Below are 20,378 nucleotides of genomic sequence, written 5' to 3' on the forward strand. Positions count from 1 at the left end.
CTGCCACCTGCTGCCTCCCAGGGTGCACATTAGCTGGAAGCTGGATCACAGGCAGCATAGCCGGGACTCAAACTGGCGGCAGTCTGACGAGGGGAGCAGGTGTCCCAAGTGGGGACTTCTCCTGCTGTGCCAAACACCTGAAGAAACTGGGCCATGAAAAGGTTGTGTAACACGCCTAGACCACACAGCGAGTAAGTGGCAGAGCCAGGGTTTGAACCCAGGCCAGCTGAGCTCTGAGCCTGTAGATGAGAAGGCTTCCGTTAATGGCACCGAATATAATCTGAATGCTTCCAAGTAAGCATCTGATCATCTCCCTGTGTAAAAACCAGGAACTCCCTGATACATGCAAAGTACAGCTCGAATTCCCCAGGCTGGCCTTCAAGACCTTCCGGAATCTACCTCAGATCCACTATCTGAGCCTCCAACCCAGCCCCTTTCCTCTAGCTCTTGGAGACTGCCTTTACCATTTCCTCCAAGTTGGCTTTGGCTAGCTGGGAGTCCTATGTGCACTGTGGTTCTTTCTGCCTGGAATCCCTTTGCCTTGTGCACCTACGGCTCTCCTACTGTTCTGCAAGATGGAGACTGACAACTTGCAGCAGCACCCTGTGAAACCTTTCCAGGCAACTGAGTCCTCAAGACTTGCTTTTTGCATGCTCTTGTTTTTTTTTTTTTTTTCACTGTATTCTCTGGACAAGTAAATGTCTTTCCTTCTCTCTGCCTCAGCAACCTTGGTGGGCTGGCTGGCTTCTAAAGGCCCTTTCAGATTAACGTTTCTATGACCGGCTGCTGTTGAAGTCGACTCTGGACTGGCATTGGCCCCAGCCATTAGCTCAGATAGGACATACAGAGAAGGAGAAAAGAAGACACAGCTTGCACAGGAGGGGTGAGATTCTGAGCCCTGCCACCATTTCTCTCTTTCTCCCTGCCAAGCCTCGTTCCTACCCCCTTCCAACCCTCTGGAAAATCCACTGCCTCCAAGCAGTCTCTCTTGCCCCTCTAGCAGTACCATACATGGCCTGTCTGTTCCACAGCACTCAAACCCAGGGGCCACTGCTTCCATGAACCTGCTGCAGGATGGATCAGCTCCTGGAGTGTGCTCTTTAGCAGAGGGGTGCCCTGGCCAGGGGTGCTTGCCTCTGCATCTATTTGTCTAATTGTCTCTCCATGTTTCTTTCTTTTTGTTTAAAGAAGTTTTATTTATTTATTTGAAAAGCAGTTTTACACACACACACAGAGAGAGAGAGAGAGAGGGAGAGAGAGAGAGATCTTCCATCCACTGGTTCACTCCCCAAATTGCTACAACGGCTAGAGCTGGGCTGATCCGAAGCTAGGAGCCAGGAGCTTCTTCTGGGTCTCCCACGTGGGTGCAGGTGCCCAAGGACTTGGGCCATCTTCTACTGCTTTCCCAGGCCCATCAGCAAGGAGCTTGATTGAAAGCGGCTGGCCCTGGCTCTCTGTACTTCTATTAGCAATGGCTTCCTCCATTTAGAGAGCTGTGTTCAGAGAACTGACTCAGGCCAGAAGCCCCGGGTGGATTATAAAACCTTTCTTTCTCCCTCACGGGAATCAGAGGAAGAACCTGGGTGCACAGGAGCCAGTAGGGCATGCAGGGCTCATCTGGCCTACTGTGTCCCTATTTGTCCCTGAGGGATGCAGCTGGGCGTTCAGAGCCCAGAGCAAACTTGTCCAGGGTTCTCAAACTAATCAGAGACAGAGCTGAGAGTAGAACTCTCCATATCACTTGACTAAATCCTCACATCCCCGGTTTGTTGGGGAAAAAAAAAGCCCTAGTCCAATCTTGAAATGCCTTCCCCCCTGGAAGACTTCGCAAATTAGCCCCGCCCACCTCTCCGCTGCCCAGATTCTCAGCACTTATGCCTCCCTGGGCCACTGGGGCCTTTGCTTCCCTGCTGTTTGCGTGCTGTGAGATGTGTCCTTCCTGCGATCTGTGTGTCCCCCCATCCTCTCCGAAAATAATTGGCTGAGCGACAGATGGACAAGCTGACTGACAGAGAGATGAGCTGACAGACTGACCCGCTTCGGAGCGACCCCCCCAAGGGTCCAACAACACCAGCAGACCAAGCAGAGGGGCGAGGCATACCGGGGGTCCCTCAGCAAGGCTTTTGTCAAGACACCTCCTGCAGCCTGTCACCAATGAGAATAGGAGGGGGCCTGGAGGAGGGAGGCAGAGGAGCTAATGGAGACCAGATGTGCTGCTGGCCTGCCTCCGGGAGGGCACCCAGGCGAGGACCTGCCCCAGCTCCTGGCACCACAGTGCGCACCTTGCAGAAAAGCAGCAAGGAGCCGAGAAGGTTGCATACATGGGGGAAACCTCCCTGCAAGCATGGGCAGCCTCATCTGGGCTTTCAGGAAAAGAGGCGCCTCATCCTTCTCCCTGTCAGAGCCTCCATCCAGTTGACATTTAAAAATAATAGACCCCGTCTGGCTTTGTTCGGAGGCGCGGGGCCTTCGGTAGCCTCTCTCTGCGTTCCGAGCTGGTTCTTATTAAGCAGTTTGCAACTGGAAGGCGCTCCTCTTTCTCAGGCAAAGCCTCATGGCGTTGCTGACAAGTGGAAGTGTGTTTGGGGGCTGCTTTCTCATGTGCTTCAGAGGTTGGTCATTTCATCCCCTCCGCGTCTGTCGCTGCCCTCCTGGGAGGGGCAGGTAGGCGCACTGAAGGCAAGGTGGCACGCCTTCCATCCCGGCTTCTGAACCCACCCTGAAATAATCCGTTGGCCCACACGGCGGAGGGCCCAGGCTTCATGGGTGAAGGCACTGGGTGAGCTTCTGGGCAGCCGGCTCCTCTCCACAGTCTTTCCAGGCAGAGCAGGCTGGGGCTGTAGCAGAGATCCCTGGAATGTGGGCGTGCTAGGGGTGGGGGTTGGGGGTATGGGGTGGGGGAGGGGGTGGGGGGTGGGGTGGAGAGGGCAATCCCGCTTCCAGACTGCTGGGTCCGTGGTCAGTCACACATAATTGCAGTCATAACAAACACATTTGAAGCTCACAGGCCTGTGCAAAACAATGTGATTAATAAGGGAAGATGTAAAGCAAATTAGCACGCCAGACGAGCAAATTGTTTTCAGGGCCAGGGAGGGAACCAGAGGCCAGGCTGCCTTGTTGGCTGCCTTGCACCCCCACCTCCGCCAACTTCTGCTCTTTCCCATTGATCTGCCTGCCCACTCCCCCCCTCCCAACCCCGCAGGGCAGTAAGGGAGAAGACAAGGCCTCAGAGACAATGCCATGGGTCTGGCCTGGGGGTTAAGCACGTGAGTTCCAGTCCGGGCGCCGTTGTGGATCAGTTCTGAGCTTGCTGACAGATTCATAGGGCACACAGCTCAGCTCCACCCAAGGAAGAACTTTCTGAACCTTCTGAGCCCCTTACACCGCATCAAAAGTGTGCTACCAGGCCTTGGCCTCAGCCCCATGCATGCGGGTGTTGTCAAAAGAGTTCTGGTGAGCAGGAGAAGCTGTCTTCCCTCACTGTGCTTCTGTGATTCTCTGATCTTCAGCAAGGCACTTTACATGGGCTGGATCTTGAGCTCCAAGATCCAGCCAACAGGGAATAATGAAAAGCTCTGCCCCACTTTCCTCACAGTGCTCTCACTCCTCACCAAGGCACACTGTGTGTGCAGGTGCACTGAGAAACTCTGGCGAGCCATAAGCCGTGGTTCTGGGAGTCACCGCTTCCTGACCCCGATGGCGTGGCTGCTGCTGGGGGAGCGAGCTGCTTGCCAGTGTGTCTCTTCTGCCTCTCCCGAACGTCCCCAGTCCCTGAGGCTCAGCTGAGATCCCACCTCGTCACCTCACAGTGCAATGGGTTAACGCCCTGGCCTGAAGCGCCGGCATCCATATGGGTGCCGGTTCTAGTCCCGGCTGCTCCTCTTCTGATCCAGCTCTTTGCTGTGGCCTGGGAAAGCAGTAGAAGGTGGCCCAAGTCCTTGGGCCCCTGCACCCGTGTGGGAAACCTGGAAGAGGCTCCTGGCTCCTGGCTTCGGATTGGCACAGCTCCGGCGGTTGCGGCCAACTGGGGAGTGAACCAGTGGATGGAAGACCTCCCCCTCCCTCCCCCCGCCTCTCCTCTCTCTGTGTAACTCTGACTTTCAAATAAATAAATAAATCTTTAAAAAAAAAAAAAGGAAGATCAGCTTTCCTTGACCAGACCTGCCTTCCGACTATCCCGTCTTCTCAGCTGCTGTGGATGGTGGCATTTGCAGAATATACTATTCAGTTCTTTGCCGTTTGTCTATATCAATTTGAACTGTTCCAACTCTTTCCATGGGTTTAGTCTTTCCATGATTTTAGTCCTCGCCACATAGTTGGTTTTACAAGCTATCCAAAGCAGAAGCTCAACTGCAAGCTCCATGGGGCACAGAACAGGATCATACTTGTTTTGGGCATGCGTCAGGGTAATGGGCTGCTAGCCTGCTTCCGCCTATTGGGAGGAGAGAGCGCACGGAATCATCCCAAGGTTTTGGTATCTAATCATCAGACAAGGGAGATGAGCTCCAGCCAAGATGCCTCTGAGAGTAGCAGCAGACTGCTATGTGCTGTCACTAACACTGCCATCTCTGGACACTTGCCCCTGTGCCAGCCGACTCGTGGCTTTGCTGTTGTCATTACAGATAATCTCCTGCCATGGGGCGGGAGCATCTGATTGGCTGCATTGAACGTGTCTCTAGTTGTCAGGGAGCTGGAAGGAGAGCTGTCTGTCTCCTTTCAGCTTCGGCACTGCTTCGCATCTATCTTGGGGTGTCCCCAAACAGTCAGGGTACTCAGATACTGGTCCGTCACCCCGCCCCCTCCTGTCCAAAGCCGCCCAGCACTCATTCAGTGGTTGTGGGCTGGATGTGATTTAGGTATTGACAGAGTCCTCCAGCCTATCCCACTTTACTCAGCATACGGCTGTGGTCAACCCCTGTATTTCAGTGAGGCATAGATCGGATCACAGAGAAGCCCTCCGTGAATCCCAGAAGTGGAAGACTACAACTAAGAATCCCTGCTCGGGGGTTGGTGCTGTGGCATAGTAGGTTAAGCTTCTGGCTGCAGTGTCAGCATCCCAAATGGGCTCCGGTTCGAGTCCTGGCTCCTACACTTCCAATCCAGCTCCCTGCTGATGTGCCTAGGAAAACAGCAGAAGATGGCTCGAGTGCTTGGGACCCTACACCCACGTGGGAGACCTAGAAGAAGCTCTGGGCTCCTGGCTTCAGATTGCCCCAGCTCCAGCTGTTGCAGCCATTTGGGGAGTGAACTAGCAGATGGAAGACCTTTCTCTCTGTCTCTCCCCCTCGCTGTAACTCTGCCTCTCAAATAAATAAATGAAATCTTTAAAAAAATGTTGGTTACAGCTCTGTCTCTACTTTTAGCTTAATCTGAAGCTGTGTTTGCCTGTTTGCTGGGAATCTATTTGAGAGGGAGAGTGTTGGAGAAGCTACCCAAGAACGGGTCCTGTGCAGTGCCCAGTACTCAGCTGACTCCAGCCTGGGACTGCTTCTCTTGGCTGGTGGCTTCCTCCCTATCTAAGGTAAGGCTTCAGGGTCCTTGGTCCCCACTACCTTTAGTGTAGCTGCCAGCCTTCGCATATGCCTCCCTGCAGGTACTTCTGCATCAACAACCAAAACTTAAGTTTGAGTCTAAAACGTAGGCTCAAAATGTCCCAGTCTACCTCTCATCACTGCGAATCAGTCTCAACTTCCTTCTCATAGTTCGGCGTAATTATATCACAGAGCTCCTTCCAGTGAGTTGTAGCCAAGAAATCCAACTGTCCACCAATGATCTGTGCTCCCCTTCCACAGTAGAGGGTTTTTGCTGGGAAGCAACTACCCAGCCTGGGACTGCATTTTCCAGTGTCCTTGCATCAGTGCTAGGCCGCATGACTGGAATAAATGAATAGAAATGGCAGGCTGAGATGGTTAAGTGCTTGGCATGCCTTCCCTGTGCTCTTCTCCCTCTCTTGCAAGCCTGTGTTCAAGATGGCAGCATTATGAGATGAATGAGGCTGGGTCTATCAATGGTCATGGGCAGCAGAGCACCTCAGTGGTAACGGGGAGCAGAGCAGACTGCATTAGACTGATGTGAGCCAGCATTGCACTTGCATTAGGTTAAACCTCTGAGATTTGGCAGTTGGTATTGCATGGTTAGCCCATCCTGACAAATACCTTACGCCAAAGGGGCAGCCCATTGTTGTCTCCTGTAGCCTGTTCCCAAGAGACCCATGGCTGACCCTTGGCAGAACCACCAGGCTTCCCCGTCCACTGCCCTATGAAAATAAGTGTTTAATCTCATCCAACATACAGAACTTTGCATCTCCCTCTGCCAGACAGCCAAGAACTTGACATATGCTTCCTCAACACTCTTTCCCACTCCAAATTACATGTAGTTACTCCCTTTATCTGTGGAGGCTATGTTCCAAGACCCCCTAGTGGATGCCTACAACCACAGATCATGTTGAATCGTATATATATATATATATATATATATAGTTTTCTGTAATAAACATATATACCCATGATAAATTTTAATGTATAAATTAGGGGCTGGCGCTGTGGTGTAGCGGGCTAAGCCTCCGCCTGCAGCGCTGGCATCCCATATGGGTGCTGGTTCAAGTCCTGACTGCTCCTCTTCCAATCCAGTTCTCTGCTGTGGCCTGGAAAAGCAATGGAGGATGACCCAAGTGCTTGGGCCCCTGCACCTGCGTGGGAGACCCAGAAGAGGCTCTTGGATCCTGGCCTCAGATTGATACAACTCCGGGCCACTGAGGCCATTTGGGGAGTGAACCAGTGGATGGAAGATCTCTCTTTCTCTCTCTCTCTCTCTCTCTCTCTGCCTCTGTGTAACTTTGCCTTTCAAGTAAATAAAATAAATCGTAAAAATAAAATTCTAGACTGAGATGAAGTTATGAATTTTTTTAAATGCATACATTAGATACAGTAAAAAAATCAGCAACAACTGTCGCAGGATGTCGCATGGATGTCGCAGGAGTCCAGCACACTGCTCCGAAAGGCCCACGATGGCCAGCTTCTGAATTGTTTACCTTTGCAGCTTCCCATTGACTATTTTTCAGAGCACAGTTGCCTGTGGCAATCAAAACTGCAGGTAAACAACAATACAAAAGATGTTTTTAAATTCTAATTAAAACTATTGGTTGAACTCTGTAATTAATACACAATTACTCTTAGGTGTTTAATTAATGCTATAACTAGTACTCAAATAGTATTTTACACTTTGTGTTTCTGTGTGGGAGCAAAATGTGGAAATCTTTACTTAACATACGCTAAATTGATCTTCTGTATATAAAGATAATTGAAAATTAATCATGATGTGAAGGGGAAGGGGAGAGGGAGTGGGAGAGGGGAGCGTTGTGGGTGGGAGGGAAGATACGGGGGGGAGGAGGCTATTGTGGTCCATAAGCTGTACTTTGGAAATTTATGCTCATTAAATAAAAAAAAAAACTGCAGGTAAAGTACAACTACCAGCCATAGCAACTACAATCAACCAGCAGCCGCGGCACAAGGCTGCTGTGTCTTCACCCGAGCACGGCCTTCTCGCAGAACCCTGCAAGCTCCCTAGCATGCTTCCCTCTTGTGATCTGCAAGGCTGTTCTTAGCTGCACACTCTGAAGCATGTCTGAAACACTCGTCAAACTCTTTTTCTCTGGATGTGGCTTGCTGCCATCTCTCCCCTACAACATACGGATCCCCGACCAGCACAGACAACCCTAGGGGTTTGGGTACCTGGTAGCATTCAACACGGGTTGTGTCCCTTGTTCTATCAGCTTCTTCAGGCTCCAATATCTACTTAGTTCTTCCAGCCAATTCTACCATATCCCTCGGGGAACAGAGACGGCCTCATCTCTCCATAAACAAACCGATTGCCTCTAAAAATTTCTGTACCTGTGTCTGATTTCCTGTGGGAAATCTTAGGCTTCAACCAGCCTAGAGAGGTTTCAGTGCAAATAGAGTCCTGGCTCCCAGACATGACCGCCCTCCAGGGACTTCCATGATGAACGTATTGCTGTCCCTGTCATATCCCTCTCCTGCTGGGAGGGATCCTACAGCACCAGTAACGGCCTGTGCTGCATCTACTTTGTCTCCAGCCCCAGGCTCATTCTTCTAACAATTTAGGGGCCACAGGAGCCCAAGCGCACTCAGTTCTGCAGGGTGGTTTGTTTTGGGTGCACTTGGACTCTGTATCGCACTTGAACAATCCTGGATGGATGCCATCCCTTGACCCCCAGACCCCTCCCCCGCCAAACCCTCTTAGAATGTTCTTCAGTGGCAGAGGAGTGGGCTAGTGTAGTCTTTCACTGGGGAAAGGAAAGCCTTTTTTTTTTAAAGATTTATTTATTTGAAAGAGTTACAGAGAGAGGTAGAGACAGAGAGACAGGTCTTCCATTGGCTGGTTCACTCCCCAAATGGCCGCAAAGGCGGGAGCTGCACGGATCCGAAGCCAGGAGCCAGGAGCTTCTCCCAGTTCTCCCACGTGGGTGCAGGAGCCCAAGGACTTAGGCCATCTTCCACTGCTTTCCCTGGTGACAGCAAAGACCTGGATCGAAGAGGAGCAGCCGGGACTAGAACCGGCGCCCATGTGGGATGCCGGTGCTTCAGGCCAGGGCTTTAATCCGCTGTGCTACAGTGGAGGCTGAAAGGAAAGTCTTGAAAACCCTATTAGTGTATTAGTGCCTAATCACACGTGCACAGAAGCTACAGTGAAGAACAGGTCTTTGGCCACCCACAGAGTTGGCTTCTCTCTCTATATATATACATATATTTTTTAAAAGATTATTTATTCATTTGAAAGGTAGAATTACAGAGAGGCAGAGAGAGGGAGAAAGACAGAGAGGTCTTCCATCTGCTGGTTCACTCCTCAGATGGCCACAACGGCCGGAGCTGAGCTGATCCAAAGCCAGGAGCCAGGAGCTTCTTCCAGGCCTCCCACATGGGTGCAGGTGCTCAAAGACTTGGACCATCTTTTTTCTCACGCATATTAGCAGGGAGCTGGATCAGAAGTGGAGCAGCCAGGACTCGAACCAGCTGCCGGTGCTGCAGGTGGTGGCTTTACCTGCCACGCCACAGCGCCGGCCCCAGTTGTCCTCTCTTGATGTCTCCCAGAAGCCACTCCTCTGAGACTCCCTCTATTCTCTTTTCCTCACCCAAGCTCCTTGGCCTCCTAAGTTCTCTGCCCCCTCGAGTCTATTTTCTTTCCTCCCTGGCATTAGGCATGGGCTGCCAGTTATACTACTTAGTCCTGTTTGCTGGCCTCTGGATGGAGCTAGAGAGGGCTTTAACCCTGGCAGGTGAAAGGGAGATGAAGAGAAGCACCTGCGCTGGTCCAGCTTTAGGGTCAAGCCCTTACAAGACAATGGGGCTTTTCACACTGACAACAGTGACTGCCTGTTAGCATGGCCCCAGTGCACAATGCTGCTAAAAGAATCTCCTATTGCTTTACCTCCTCTTGGGTTGCATCACAAAAGACTTCCTTTTATTCCAGCCTGATACATTGAGGGGGCCCAGGAAGGGTGCAGGGGAGAAAAACACTCCTGCAGCGGATTTAGACAACTCCACTTACAGGATATTACCACGGATTCCTCCTCAACTTCTCCAGACTTCAACTCTGCCCTATTCCATCATTCTTTCCGTTCAATTGCTCACAAATCTAGTTATCAAAATCTGCCTGTGCCAGGCTCTAAACAAGGTACAGAGACCAATCAGATGTAGTCCCTACACTCTGGTTGCTCCCAGGCCTATGAGAGAGGCACACAGTGGAAACAAACAAGCACAATGCATTGCAATCAGTGCTATGGAAGGAGGGAGCCAAGAGAAGTGTGGGAAAACAACAAAGGATCACCCCATGCAGACCGACATAGTTGGAGAGGACTTCTGGGAGGAGAGGATACATGGGTCTGGGCGGCATCCAGATTGAGGAAACAGTAGGAATAAAGGCCTGGAGGATGACAGCTCATGCTGCAGGCAGGCGCCTGTGCAGTTTGGTGCTGCTGGGATGGAAAGAGCAAGACAGGGTGTGGTTGATGAGGAGGCTGAGAAGACTGGCAGGAAGCAGGCTCAGGAGGACCTAGGGACCAAAGTAAGGAAGTTGGCATTCCGCCTGCCCCTGAGCCCAGGGGTGGTGGTCCAAATATTGAATGACCTGAGGGTCAACCAGGCAGAATGAGACAATGGCCAATTGGAACAGAGGCCGGTGCTCAACAACCTGGATGGGCCAATGACTGGGGAGAGGAGGGGCTGCAACAAAATGTTTGCCTCATGGATGACCGACCCCAGGATTTGCCTAATCCCGCCGTGGGAGAGAAGACTTGCTAATAACTGAGACAGCACGTCCCAAGAGTCCACGGCAGGGCGGTGAGAATAGAAACCAGATTCAGGTTCATTTAATGAAAATAAGGAAATTGGCTGTTTCTTGTGGATATAACAGAGTAAGGCAGAGCCTAAAATGAGTTCTAGTGGGCCTGCAGTTCTCCCCTGTGAGCACGGAGAGGGAGGGGGATGAAAAAGCAGGGTTTCTGTAGGGTTGCCTGGCCAGACTGGTTTGCCATGGGCTAAAACCTTTGGGACACACTGCCCTGGCGGCTTGCCACCTGTGTTCGGTAGTACCTCAGTCAATGAAGTAATCAGAGTGCCCTTTCATGGGCTATGAGGAAAGTGAAAATCAGTGGGTTGGCATGCCTTTGGCTGGATGAGGCTCTGGGCTTGTGGCATGGGCCAATGGGTGGGTCAGAAGATCCATGCTGGGCTGGCACTGGGGCTTGAAGTGCCGGCATCCCATATGGGTGCTGGTTCTAGTCCCAGCTGCTCCACTTCCGATCCAGCTCTCTGCTATGGCCTGGGAAAGTAGTGGAAATGGCCCAAGTCCTTGGGCCTCTGCACCCACGTGGGAGACCTGGAAGAAGCTCCTGGCTCCTGGCTTTGGATCGGCGCAGCTCTGACTGTTGCAGCCATCTGAGGAGTGAACCATCAGATGGAAGACCTCTCTCTCTCTCTCTCTCTCTCTCTTTCTCTCTCTGCCTCTCCTTCTCCCTCTGTGTAACTCTGACTTTCAAATAAATAAATAAATCTTAAAAAAAAATAAGAGTATCTATGCAGCTCTGGCCATTGCAGCCAATTGGGGAGTGAACCATTGGATGGAAGACACCCCCCCCCCTCCGCCTCTCCTCTCTCTGTGTAACTCTGACTTCCAAATAAATAAATAAATCTTTTAAAAAAAGAAGATCCATGCTATGGAATGGACTGCTCCAAGTCCAGAGGTTATTATGGGGGCCAGCCTGCCAGCAGCGAGGAACCCTGATCCATGGCCTCGGGCGACACTCTCTACATCCCCACTGATGACTTCAAGATTCTGGCCGAGTTGTGGAGCTGCACGACATCACGGAGGGGGACCATCTTGGTGGAGACCATCAAGAGTATGGTAGTGGGTGAGGAGGAGGACGATGACCACAAAAAGTATGGCTGTGGCACACGCCGGCCAACACTGCCACCACCACCACCATCGCTACCATTACCAGCACTAGCACACGTCCTTGATCATGCTGCAGCCACTTGCCTCTCACGACCTGACCCAGGTGCACTACCTCCAGGAGCTGATCCTAGTACAGACGCGCAAGGAGGTGGTGGGCATTGATCACTCAGGCCAGCTGCATGCCAGATTGGCTTCACAGAGGACCAGATCCTCATCCTGGTGCCTGTGCCGGCAAGTGGTGACGATGACTACATCAAATAGATACCGGTCTCCGTGGCAACAGCCGGTAAGCGAGGAGGCAGCGGCAGTGCAGACCCAGGCAACAAGAAATGCAAGCAGATGCAGGTGCAGATCAAGAAACTGGAGGGCGAGTTCTTGGTCACCATATGGTTCTCAGATGAAAAAAAAAAAGATAGAAATCATGAGACAGTGGTTGAAGAACAGATCATTAGAGAGAACCTGTCTCCTGATTATTCAGAGTACATCACAGGAAAGAAACTTCCTCCCGGAGGAATCCTTCGGATCCTAAACAAGTGGCAGGATTTGCTAGAGTGAAGTCAAGAAAACTTAAAGAAGACGATGCTTTGAGAACAATAGCTTGCCCTCATAAAGGCTGCACAAAGATGTTCAGGGATAACTGTCTGCAGAATGTGGCAAAGCTTTCGGGGAGAGCCTCAAAGCTAAAACGACACCAACTGGTTCATACCGGAGAGAAGCCCTGGCAGCACGCATGCGCAGGCTGTGGGAAACGCTTTTCGCTGGACTTCAGTTTGCGCACACACCTGAGCGTCCACACTGGCGACAGGCCCTGTGTGTGCTGCTTCAATGGTTGTAATAAGCAGTTTGTTCACTCAACTAACCTGAAATCTCACATCTTAGCACTTGCCAAGGCCGAAAGCAACCAAGTGAGAAGACGAGAGAAGACCCCATCGGTCTTGGGCAGTATCTTCCAGGAGTGTATACTGAATCCTACACACCTAAGGGACATATTTGAATAAAGTAGTAAAAATACAGAAAAGCTTTAAAACAATGATCTATGGCTAAGATGCTCCCTCTAGCTGTGTAATCTTGTTTCAAAAAATAGGGTTTTTGTTAAGTGTGGTCCCAACAAGAGGACAACTCATGAACTTTTCATCAAAAGACAATTCTTCATACAACAGTGCTATAAGTGGGACTTTTTTTTCCACATTTTTATAAGTATGAAGCTCACATGTTGTTTATAATTTTTAAAATTTTGTATTTTCCAACTATGCATATTGCACACTTTTTGGGGATATGCTTAGTAATGCTATGTGTGATTTTTCTGGAGTAGTGTGATTTTGCTTGCAGTAGTTTTTCTTAAAGCATGGGCAGTTACATGCATCCTTCAAAAGTATTTTCCTGTAAAAAAGTTGTATAGGTTTTGTTTGCTATGTTAATTTTGGTTGTCTTCTTTGATGTTTGCATATTTTGTATAATTGTATCATATAGCTATATTGAATCAAATTTTAGATGTCATTTAATAGTTAATTAATTGTTAATCAATTTTTTGACAGGCAGAGTTAGACAATGAGAGAGAGAGAGAGACAGAGAGAAAGGTATTCCTTTTCTGTTGGTTCACCCCCCAAATGGCCACTACGGCTGGCGCGCTGAGGCCGGCGCGCTGCGGTGATCCGAAGCCAGGAGCCAGGTGCTTCCTCCTGGTCTTCCATGCAGGTGCAGGGCCCAAGCACTTGGGCCATCCTCCACTGCCCTCCCGGGCCACAGCAGAGAGCTGGCCTGGAAGAGGGGCAACCAGGACAGAACCCGGCACCCCAACCAGGACTAGAACCCGGGATGCCAGCACCGCAGGCAGAGGATTAGCCTAGTGAGCCACAGTGCCGGCCGTTAATCAATTTTTAAAAATATTTACTTATTCATTTGAAAAGCAGAGTCACAGAAAAATAGAAACAGGTGGAGACAGAGAGAGAGAGAGAGAGAGAGATCCTCCATCTGCTGGTTCACTCCCCAAATGGCCACAAAGGCCGGAGCTGGGCTTATCTGAATCCAGGGGCCAGGAGTTTCTTCAGAGTCTCCTTAGTGGGTACAGGGGCCCAAGTATTTGGGCTATCTCCTACTGCTGTCCCAGGCCATAACAGAGAGCTGGATTGGAAGCAGCCGGAACTCAAACCGGTGCCCGTATGGGATGCCAGCACTGCAGGTGGCAGCTTTACCGGCTATGCCACAGTGCTGGCCCAGTGTTAATCAATTTAAACCCATGTTCGTCACTTTTTTCCCTCAAAGATACTGCCAGATGCTAATGTTCAGTGTAATTTCTTTGCTTGTTCAGTTATAGAAAGTAGTGTTCAGTTGTAGAAGGCATTGCACTCTTTTTTTTTTTTAAATTTTTTGACAGGCAGAGTGGACAGTAAGAGAGAGAGAGACAGAGAGAAAGGTCTTCATTTCCGTTGGTTCACCCCCCAAAGGCCGCTGCGGCCCGCGCACTGCGGTTGGCTCACTGCGCTGATCCGATGGCAGGAGCCAGATGCTTCTCCTGGTCTCCCATGGGGTGCAGGGCCCAAGCACTTGGGCCATCCTCCACTGCACTCCCTGGCCACAGCAGAGAGCTAGCCTGGAAGAGGGGCAACCGGGACAGAATCCGGCACCCCGACCGGGACTAGAACCCGGTGTGCCGGTGCTGTAGGCGGAGGATCAGCCTATTGAGCTGCGGTGCCGGCCTGGCATTGTACCTTTTAACACCGGATGTGTACATCCATGTAATACAGAAAGGACAACAATAAAATAGCAATTCTAAAAAAAATGGCTATGGGGAGGTTGGCAGGTCAGTGATCTTTCTTGTAGAGATAGGATCCCTGAAGTTGCCTCATGTCTTGTTAAGCTTCAGATTGGAGCTGGGTGAGCTCCTTCCTATTTGGGGCCACCATTTAGAAAGGAAGACACTTACAAAAGTGGCTTGGAGGGCACGCTGAGAACTCCCAGGGCCACTGTACCACTTCCCAAGCTGTGCAAACCTGAGCAACGTACTTATCCACCCCATGTCTCTCCGATTTCTCATTTACAAATTGGGGGCATGTATGTTTGGTAGTGTTGTGAGGATTAAATATGGGCATAGGTGTAAGAATGTAATATAGTCGTGACATGTGATAAGCATGGAAGAAATAGTAGCTGTTATTATTAAAAACAGGGGCCCAAGGACAAAGGGGAGGGAGTCTTCTGTTGGCGAGGGGAAGGGCCATTTTTGCAGAGATGTTGTGGCAAGTATGGCAGAATGACTTCAGGGAAAGCAATCAGAGTTCTCTGTAGGGCCTCTGTCCCTGTGGGAACTTCAGACTTGGGGATATCTGTAGCATCCTTCTGGTTGCCCAGGTATAGCTAGCTGTCTTTCTTTTCTTTTTTTTTTTTTTTTTTTGAAAAAAAGAGAGATTTATTTATTTATTTATTTGAGAGGCAGAGGGACAAGGAGAGGAGAGACAGACACAGAGAGGTTTTCCATCTGCTGGTTCACTCCCCTAAAAGGCCACAATGGCCAGGGATGGGCCAGGCCAAGGCAAGGAGCCCAGAGCTCCATCCAGGTCTCCCATATATATGGGTGTCAGGGGCCCAAGGGCTTGGATCATTTTCCTGTGCCTTCCCAGGTGCATTAGCAGGGAGCTGGATCAGAAGTGGAGCAGCTGTGAACCAGCAACTTATATGGGCTGCAGGTTAACCTAATGCACCATACTGAGCCCCACAGCTTTTTGTTTCTTTCCCTTGGCCTTGTATCTCTGATACAAACATCTTGTGTGATGCTCTGACAAACCACGCTGAATAAGCCTCAGAAGGCCACCATGCTGCAGTGGTGACACAAGTGGAGGTGCTGGCTTCCATCTTGCTGGAGGGTGGTGCTGGTATGATATCCAAGATCCTTCAGACTGCAGTCACATCTAGGGCTGTGCTGAGCTAGTCTTGGAACTCTGCCAGCATCTAGGGAGCATAGGATCTGGCCTGCATCTGGTCCTGAGAGAGGCTGGGGAAGCCAAGGGAGAGCGCTAGTCCCCCAGGCTTACAGATGTCAACTCAGCAGTCCTGGCTTCCCCTGATGGTTAGAAGCTGATTGTGGGACCCCTGGGAATACAGACCTGCTTCTAGAAGCTTTCAACGACTCTGGGATGTGGTGATTGCTGCTTGAGTCCATGGGTGTGCAAAGCCCTTGTAAGGTGGCCTACTCAATCATGAAATGCTTCTGTCTGCTGAGTAGCCCGAAATCCAGTAGTTATTTATCAAATGCCTCCTGGAACAGCAGAGTAGACTTCTGAGGCATTTGAGTTTTGGAGTCACCCAGATCTGGGCTCAAATCCAGGCATGGCCTATTTCCCCCGTCACATCTTTGTTGAGATACAATTCACACACTATACAATTCCCCTGTTTACAGCACACAGTCCAACAGTTTTCAGTGTGTATACAGAGTTTGCAACCATCACCATAATGAATCGTAGAACATTTTCATCGCCCCCAAAAGAAACCCCATATCCATTATCAGTCGCTTCCCATTCTCACTCCACCCCCTGTTAAAGCAAACAAGAGCTGGATGATAGTAAAAGCACTAAAACCAGATTTTAGTGAGGAACGATTGCAATAGAAGAGAAGAGACTTCAGTATAGAAGTTGGCTCAAATCCTAATATAACAAGGAAAAGTGGGGATTTACAGCCAAAAGACAGGTTTCAGAAGGGTGAGTGGATAGAAAATTACTAAGAGAAGACATCAGGGTAAGCGGGATGCTTGTTAAACGAACAGGGTATTTGCTAAAGGCAGCTCAAGGTGATCATCTATCACCTGGGAGTCATGGAGGATGAGGAAAGTGATCAGATATGGAGGGTGAAGGGTTCTCATTGAGCTGATTTAGCTGGATTCTCACTAAAACTGGATTACTCTGCAGGCCTAAGGACAAGGCTCAAGGTCAAGGCCTAGTCCTAGTTGAGAAGAAGGCCTGGAGGAAGACTTCTCATGAAAATCTGGTTAAGGAGATTTTTTTGTAACCCCCACCCCTAGCTCTTGGACACCACCAGTCTGGTTCTGTCTGTATGGATGTGCTTATTCTAGAAATTTCTTATACAAGTAATCACATACTAATGTGTTACTTGTATTGCGTTTCTTTCACTTAGCATAATGTTATAATGTTTTCATGTTTTCGCTGCGTTATACCATGTGATAGTACTTCACTTCTGTTGATTGCAAAATTATATTTCATTGTGTGAATATTTCACACTTTCTGAATCCATTCATCAGTTATTGTGACTTTTTGGCTATTTCCACTTTAGGCTATTACAGATAATACTGTGTGAAAATTTGTGTGCCAACTTTTGTGGACATATGTTTTCATTTCTTATGTGTATGCATCTAGGAATAGAATTGCTGGGTTCTATGGAAACTCTACGTTAAACCATTTGAGAAATCAGCCATTCCCATAGTGGCTGCACATTTTACATTCCTTCCAGTAATGTATGAAGATTCAAATTCCCCCACATCCTTGACAGCATTTGTAATTATCTTTTTTATGAGAGCTATCCAAGTGGGTGTGAAGTGGCATATCATTGTGATTTTGATTTGCATTTCCATCACGACTAACAATGTTGAGTGTCTTTCATTCACCATTCGTGAATCTTTTCCTGATTTTTAAATTGAATAATTTAAAAAAATTGAGTAATTTGTCTTTCTATGATCAATTTGTAAGAGTTCTTTATATATTCTAGATACAAGTCCCTTATTAAAAGTTCCTTGCAAAAATCTTCTCCCATTCTGTGGTTGATTCTTTCACTTTCTTTATGAGGCACTTTGAAGCCAAACCATTGTGATTTTGGTGTCATAGCTAAGAAGGATTTGCCTAAACCAAGATCATGAAGGTTGAATCTTAGATATTCTAAGAATTTTGTAATTTTCATTCTTGTAGTTAAGTCTATGATCCATTTAGAGTTCATTCATGTGTATGTTGTGAGGTAGGGGTCCAACCTTATTCTTTTGTACATACGTACCTATTTATTTCAGAATCATTTATTGAAAACACTGTTCTTTCCCCTGCTGAATAGTCTTACCACTCTTGTCAAAAATCAATTGAACATAAATGCAGTGGCTTCTTTCTGAAGTCACAAGTCTATCTTATTGATGCCATGATTATTGTAATTTTCAGGTTAGTTTTGAAATTAGGAAGTGTGAGCTTTCCAGCTTTCTTTTTTTAAAGATTTATTTATTTATTTATTTGAAAGTCGGAGTTACACAGAGAAAGGAGAGGCAGGGAGAGAGAGAAAGAGGTCTTCCATCCACTGTTTCACTCCCCAATTGGCTGTAATGGCCAGAGCTGCGCTGATCTGAAGCCAGGAGCCCTGAGCTTCTTCCAGGTCTCCCACGTGGGTGCAGAGTCCCAAGGACTTGGGCCATCTCCCACTGCTTTCCCAGGCCATAGCAGAGAGTCCAGCTTTCTTTTCAATCAAGACTGTTCTGACTCTTTTCTTATATTCCCATATGAGTTTAAGGGCAAGCATGTGCAAAAAAGCCAAAACTTTGCTAGGAATTAGATGGAATCTGTAGATTAATTTGGGTGTATTGGTATCTCAATATTAAGGTTTCTAGTTTTGAACATGGGATGCCTTTCCATCTATTAACATCTTCTTTCAATTTTTTCAGCAGTGCTTTCTAGTTTTCTGTGTAGAAGCTTTGCACTTCTTTTGTTAAATTTACACTGAGGAATTTTTGATATCATTCTAAACAGAATTGTTTTCTTAAATGCATTTCAGATCACTCATTGCATGGATAAAAATACAACTAATTTTGGTATAGTGACCTTGTATCCTGCAACCTACCAAAACTTGCGTGTTGATTCCAACAATGTTAAGTGTGTGTGTATGTGTGTGTACACACACATATATAGAAAGCCATGTCATCTGTGAATACAGATAGCTGTTTTTTTTAACAACCATGTTGAAAACTTTTATTTTGTTAAAAAATACAAACAGGACAAAACACTTCACCCATTTTACGTGTTCTGAAAATTTAACAACCATCAATACTTTCTGTGACAAGTTGTTGTCCTTCAGAGACAACTCTCTTCAAAGAAAGCTCCGATGCCTGGCAGTTTATGAAAGCCCAACTTTTCTTCCTTTCTACCCCCCCAAATTAATCTTCTCAGTAGTCTTGCCGAGTGCTTTCTTTGTTTGCCTCTCCATGTTGCTGTTTACTTTGATAGATTTCGTTTTTTAGTTGCACAGTAGTCCGTTCGGTCTCACAATTCTCACTGAACAGGGATACCCAACTTAACTTCTGAAGCTCTTTCTGTGCATGGTCCATCATATGAACTAGATTTTCATTATACACTTTCCAGGCATTACATCCATGCTGTCACATCAGTTCCAGATTCTAAATAAGAACTGCTTGGTGCTCTAACTGGGCCATAGAATTGTTTGCACATTCTTGCCACGCAGTAATGTTTTTCTGACCCGAAGATGGGGTTGGAAGCTTGTGGGGAGCAACTCGGACTAGACTGTTACTGGAATTAAGACTTATTCTATGCATCTGCTCTCCCACAATATGGCGCTGGGAGAGGAGTAAACAGCTTCTACCCAGCTGCCTCTCACCAACTTGACAAGCTGCAGGAGCTGCTCCTGATTGGAGGAGAGCAGCGTACTCGGCGTGTGGGTAGCAGAGTTGGGATTGGTGGAAGAGGACTATACAGGAGGAGAGAGACAACATGCACCAGGAACATCTATCTGAAGGAACACCTGAGCAGCCCCCGAGAGAGCGGGCCGGCCGGCGGTGTGCCACTCCCCCGCGGAAGTGGGGAAAGTGGCAGGGGGAACCACCCTTCCACGGAGGTGGAAGGGTCAGTAGCCAACCCGGGAAGAACCAGCAGCAAACCCGGGGAGGGCTGAGCAGACAAAAGAACAGCGCAGGGTCCTGTGTCGTTCCTCCACAAAGACGGGGAGCGACAGAGCTCATATCATTTCATACTGAGCAGTTCAATTGGTTGTCTGGCAGCCAGTCTTTCAAATTAATTTCTCATTGTCACTTTAAAAAGCAGAAGAATCCGGGACTGTCCAGTAGCTCAGGTAGTTTTTAGTGGGTCGGTATCAGTGAGTTTCCTCCTCCACCAGGGCTGCAACTGTTTCCTGCACACCAGGTACTTCCATAACCTTGATTGAAATATGGTAGCATGTCCACCGCAACCTCTCCGGCCACCAAACCAGTGCCCGCCATGCTGGGGCACTTGGGTTCACGTACGAATAGAGATAGTTTTACTGTTTCTGTGTGTGTGTGTGTGTGTGTGTGTGTGTGGCTACTTTTTATTTGGTCTTTTTTTCTAGTTCCCCTGGCTTGAATCTCTGCTACAATATTGAATAGCAGTTGGAAGCGTGGACATCTTTGTGTTGTTCCTGATCTTAGGAGAAAAGCTCTTGGTCTTTCACCATTAAATAAAGAGTTAGCTGTGGGTTGTTCATAGATATTTTTCACTATATCTGAGGGAGTTTTCATTCTATTTTTAGTTTTTTTTTCATGAAAAGGAATTGAATTTTTTTTCACTTGCTCCATAGAGATAATCATGTGGATTTTTCTTTATTCTGTCAATATAGTGTATTTTTTAAAGATTTCTTTTATTTATTTGAAAGGCAGAGTGACACACAGAGAGGGAGAGACAGAAAGAAAGAAGTAATCCATCTTCTGGCTCAGTTCTCAAATGGCCACAATGGCTGGAGCTGGGCCAGGCTGAAGCCAGGAGCCAGGAACTCTATCTGGGTCTCCCATGACAGGTGTCCAAGTACCTGGGCCATCTCCAGTTGCTTTCGCAGACACACTAGTAGGGAGCTGGATTGGAAGCAGAGCAGCCAGAACTTGAACTAGCACTCTTATATGGGATGTCATCATTGCAGGTAGAGGCTTAACCACTGTGCCACAGTGTCAGCCC

General features: G+C 48.4%; 2 pseudogenes; one reads left to right on the forward strand and one right to left on the reverse strand.

Moving 5' to 3' along the window:
• Positions 1–11,301: 11,301 nt before the first annotated feature.
• LOC108178689 (transcriptional repressor protein YY1 pseudogene) lies at positions 11,302–12,467 on the forward strand (annotated as a pseudogene).
• Positions 12,468–18,604: 6,137 nt separating this feature from the next.
• Positions 18,605–19,672, reverse strand: LOC100344101 (pre-mRNA-splicing factor SPF27-like; annotated as a pseudogene).
• Positions 19,673–20,378: the final 706 nt, after the last annotated feature.

The sequence above is a fragment of the Oryctolagus cuniculus genome, chromosome X, assembly GCF_051225735.1.
Source record: "Oryctolagus cuniculus isolate XC-2025 breed Fujian yellow rabbit chromosome X, ASM5122573v1, whole genome shotgun sequence".
Taxonomy (NCBI): Eukaryota; Metazoa; Chordata; class Mammalia; order Lagomorpha; family Leporidae; genus Oryctolagus; species Oryctolagus cuniculus.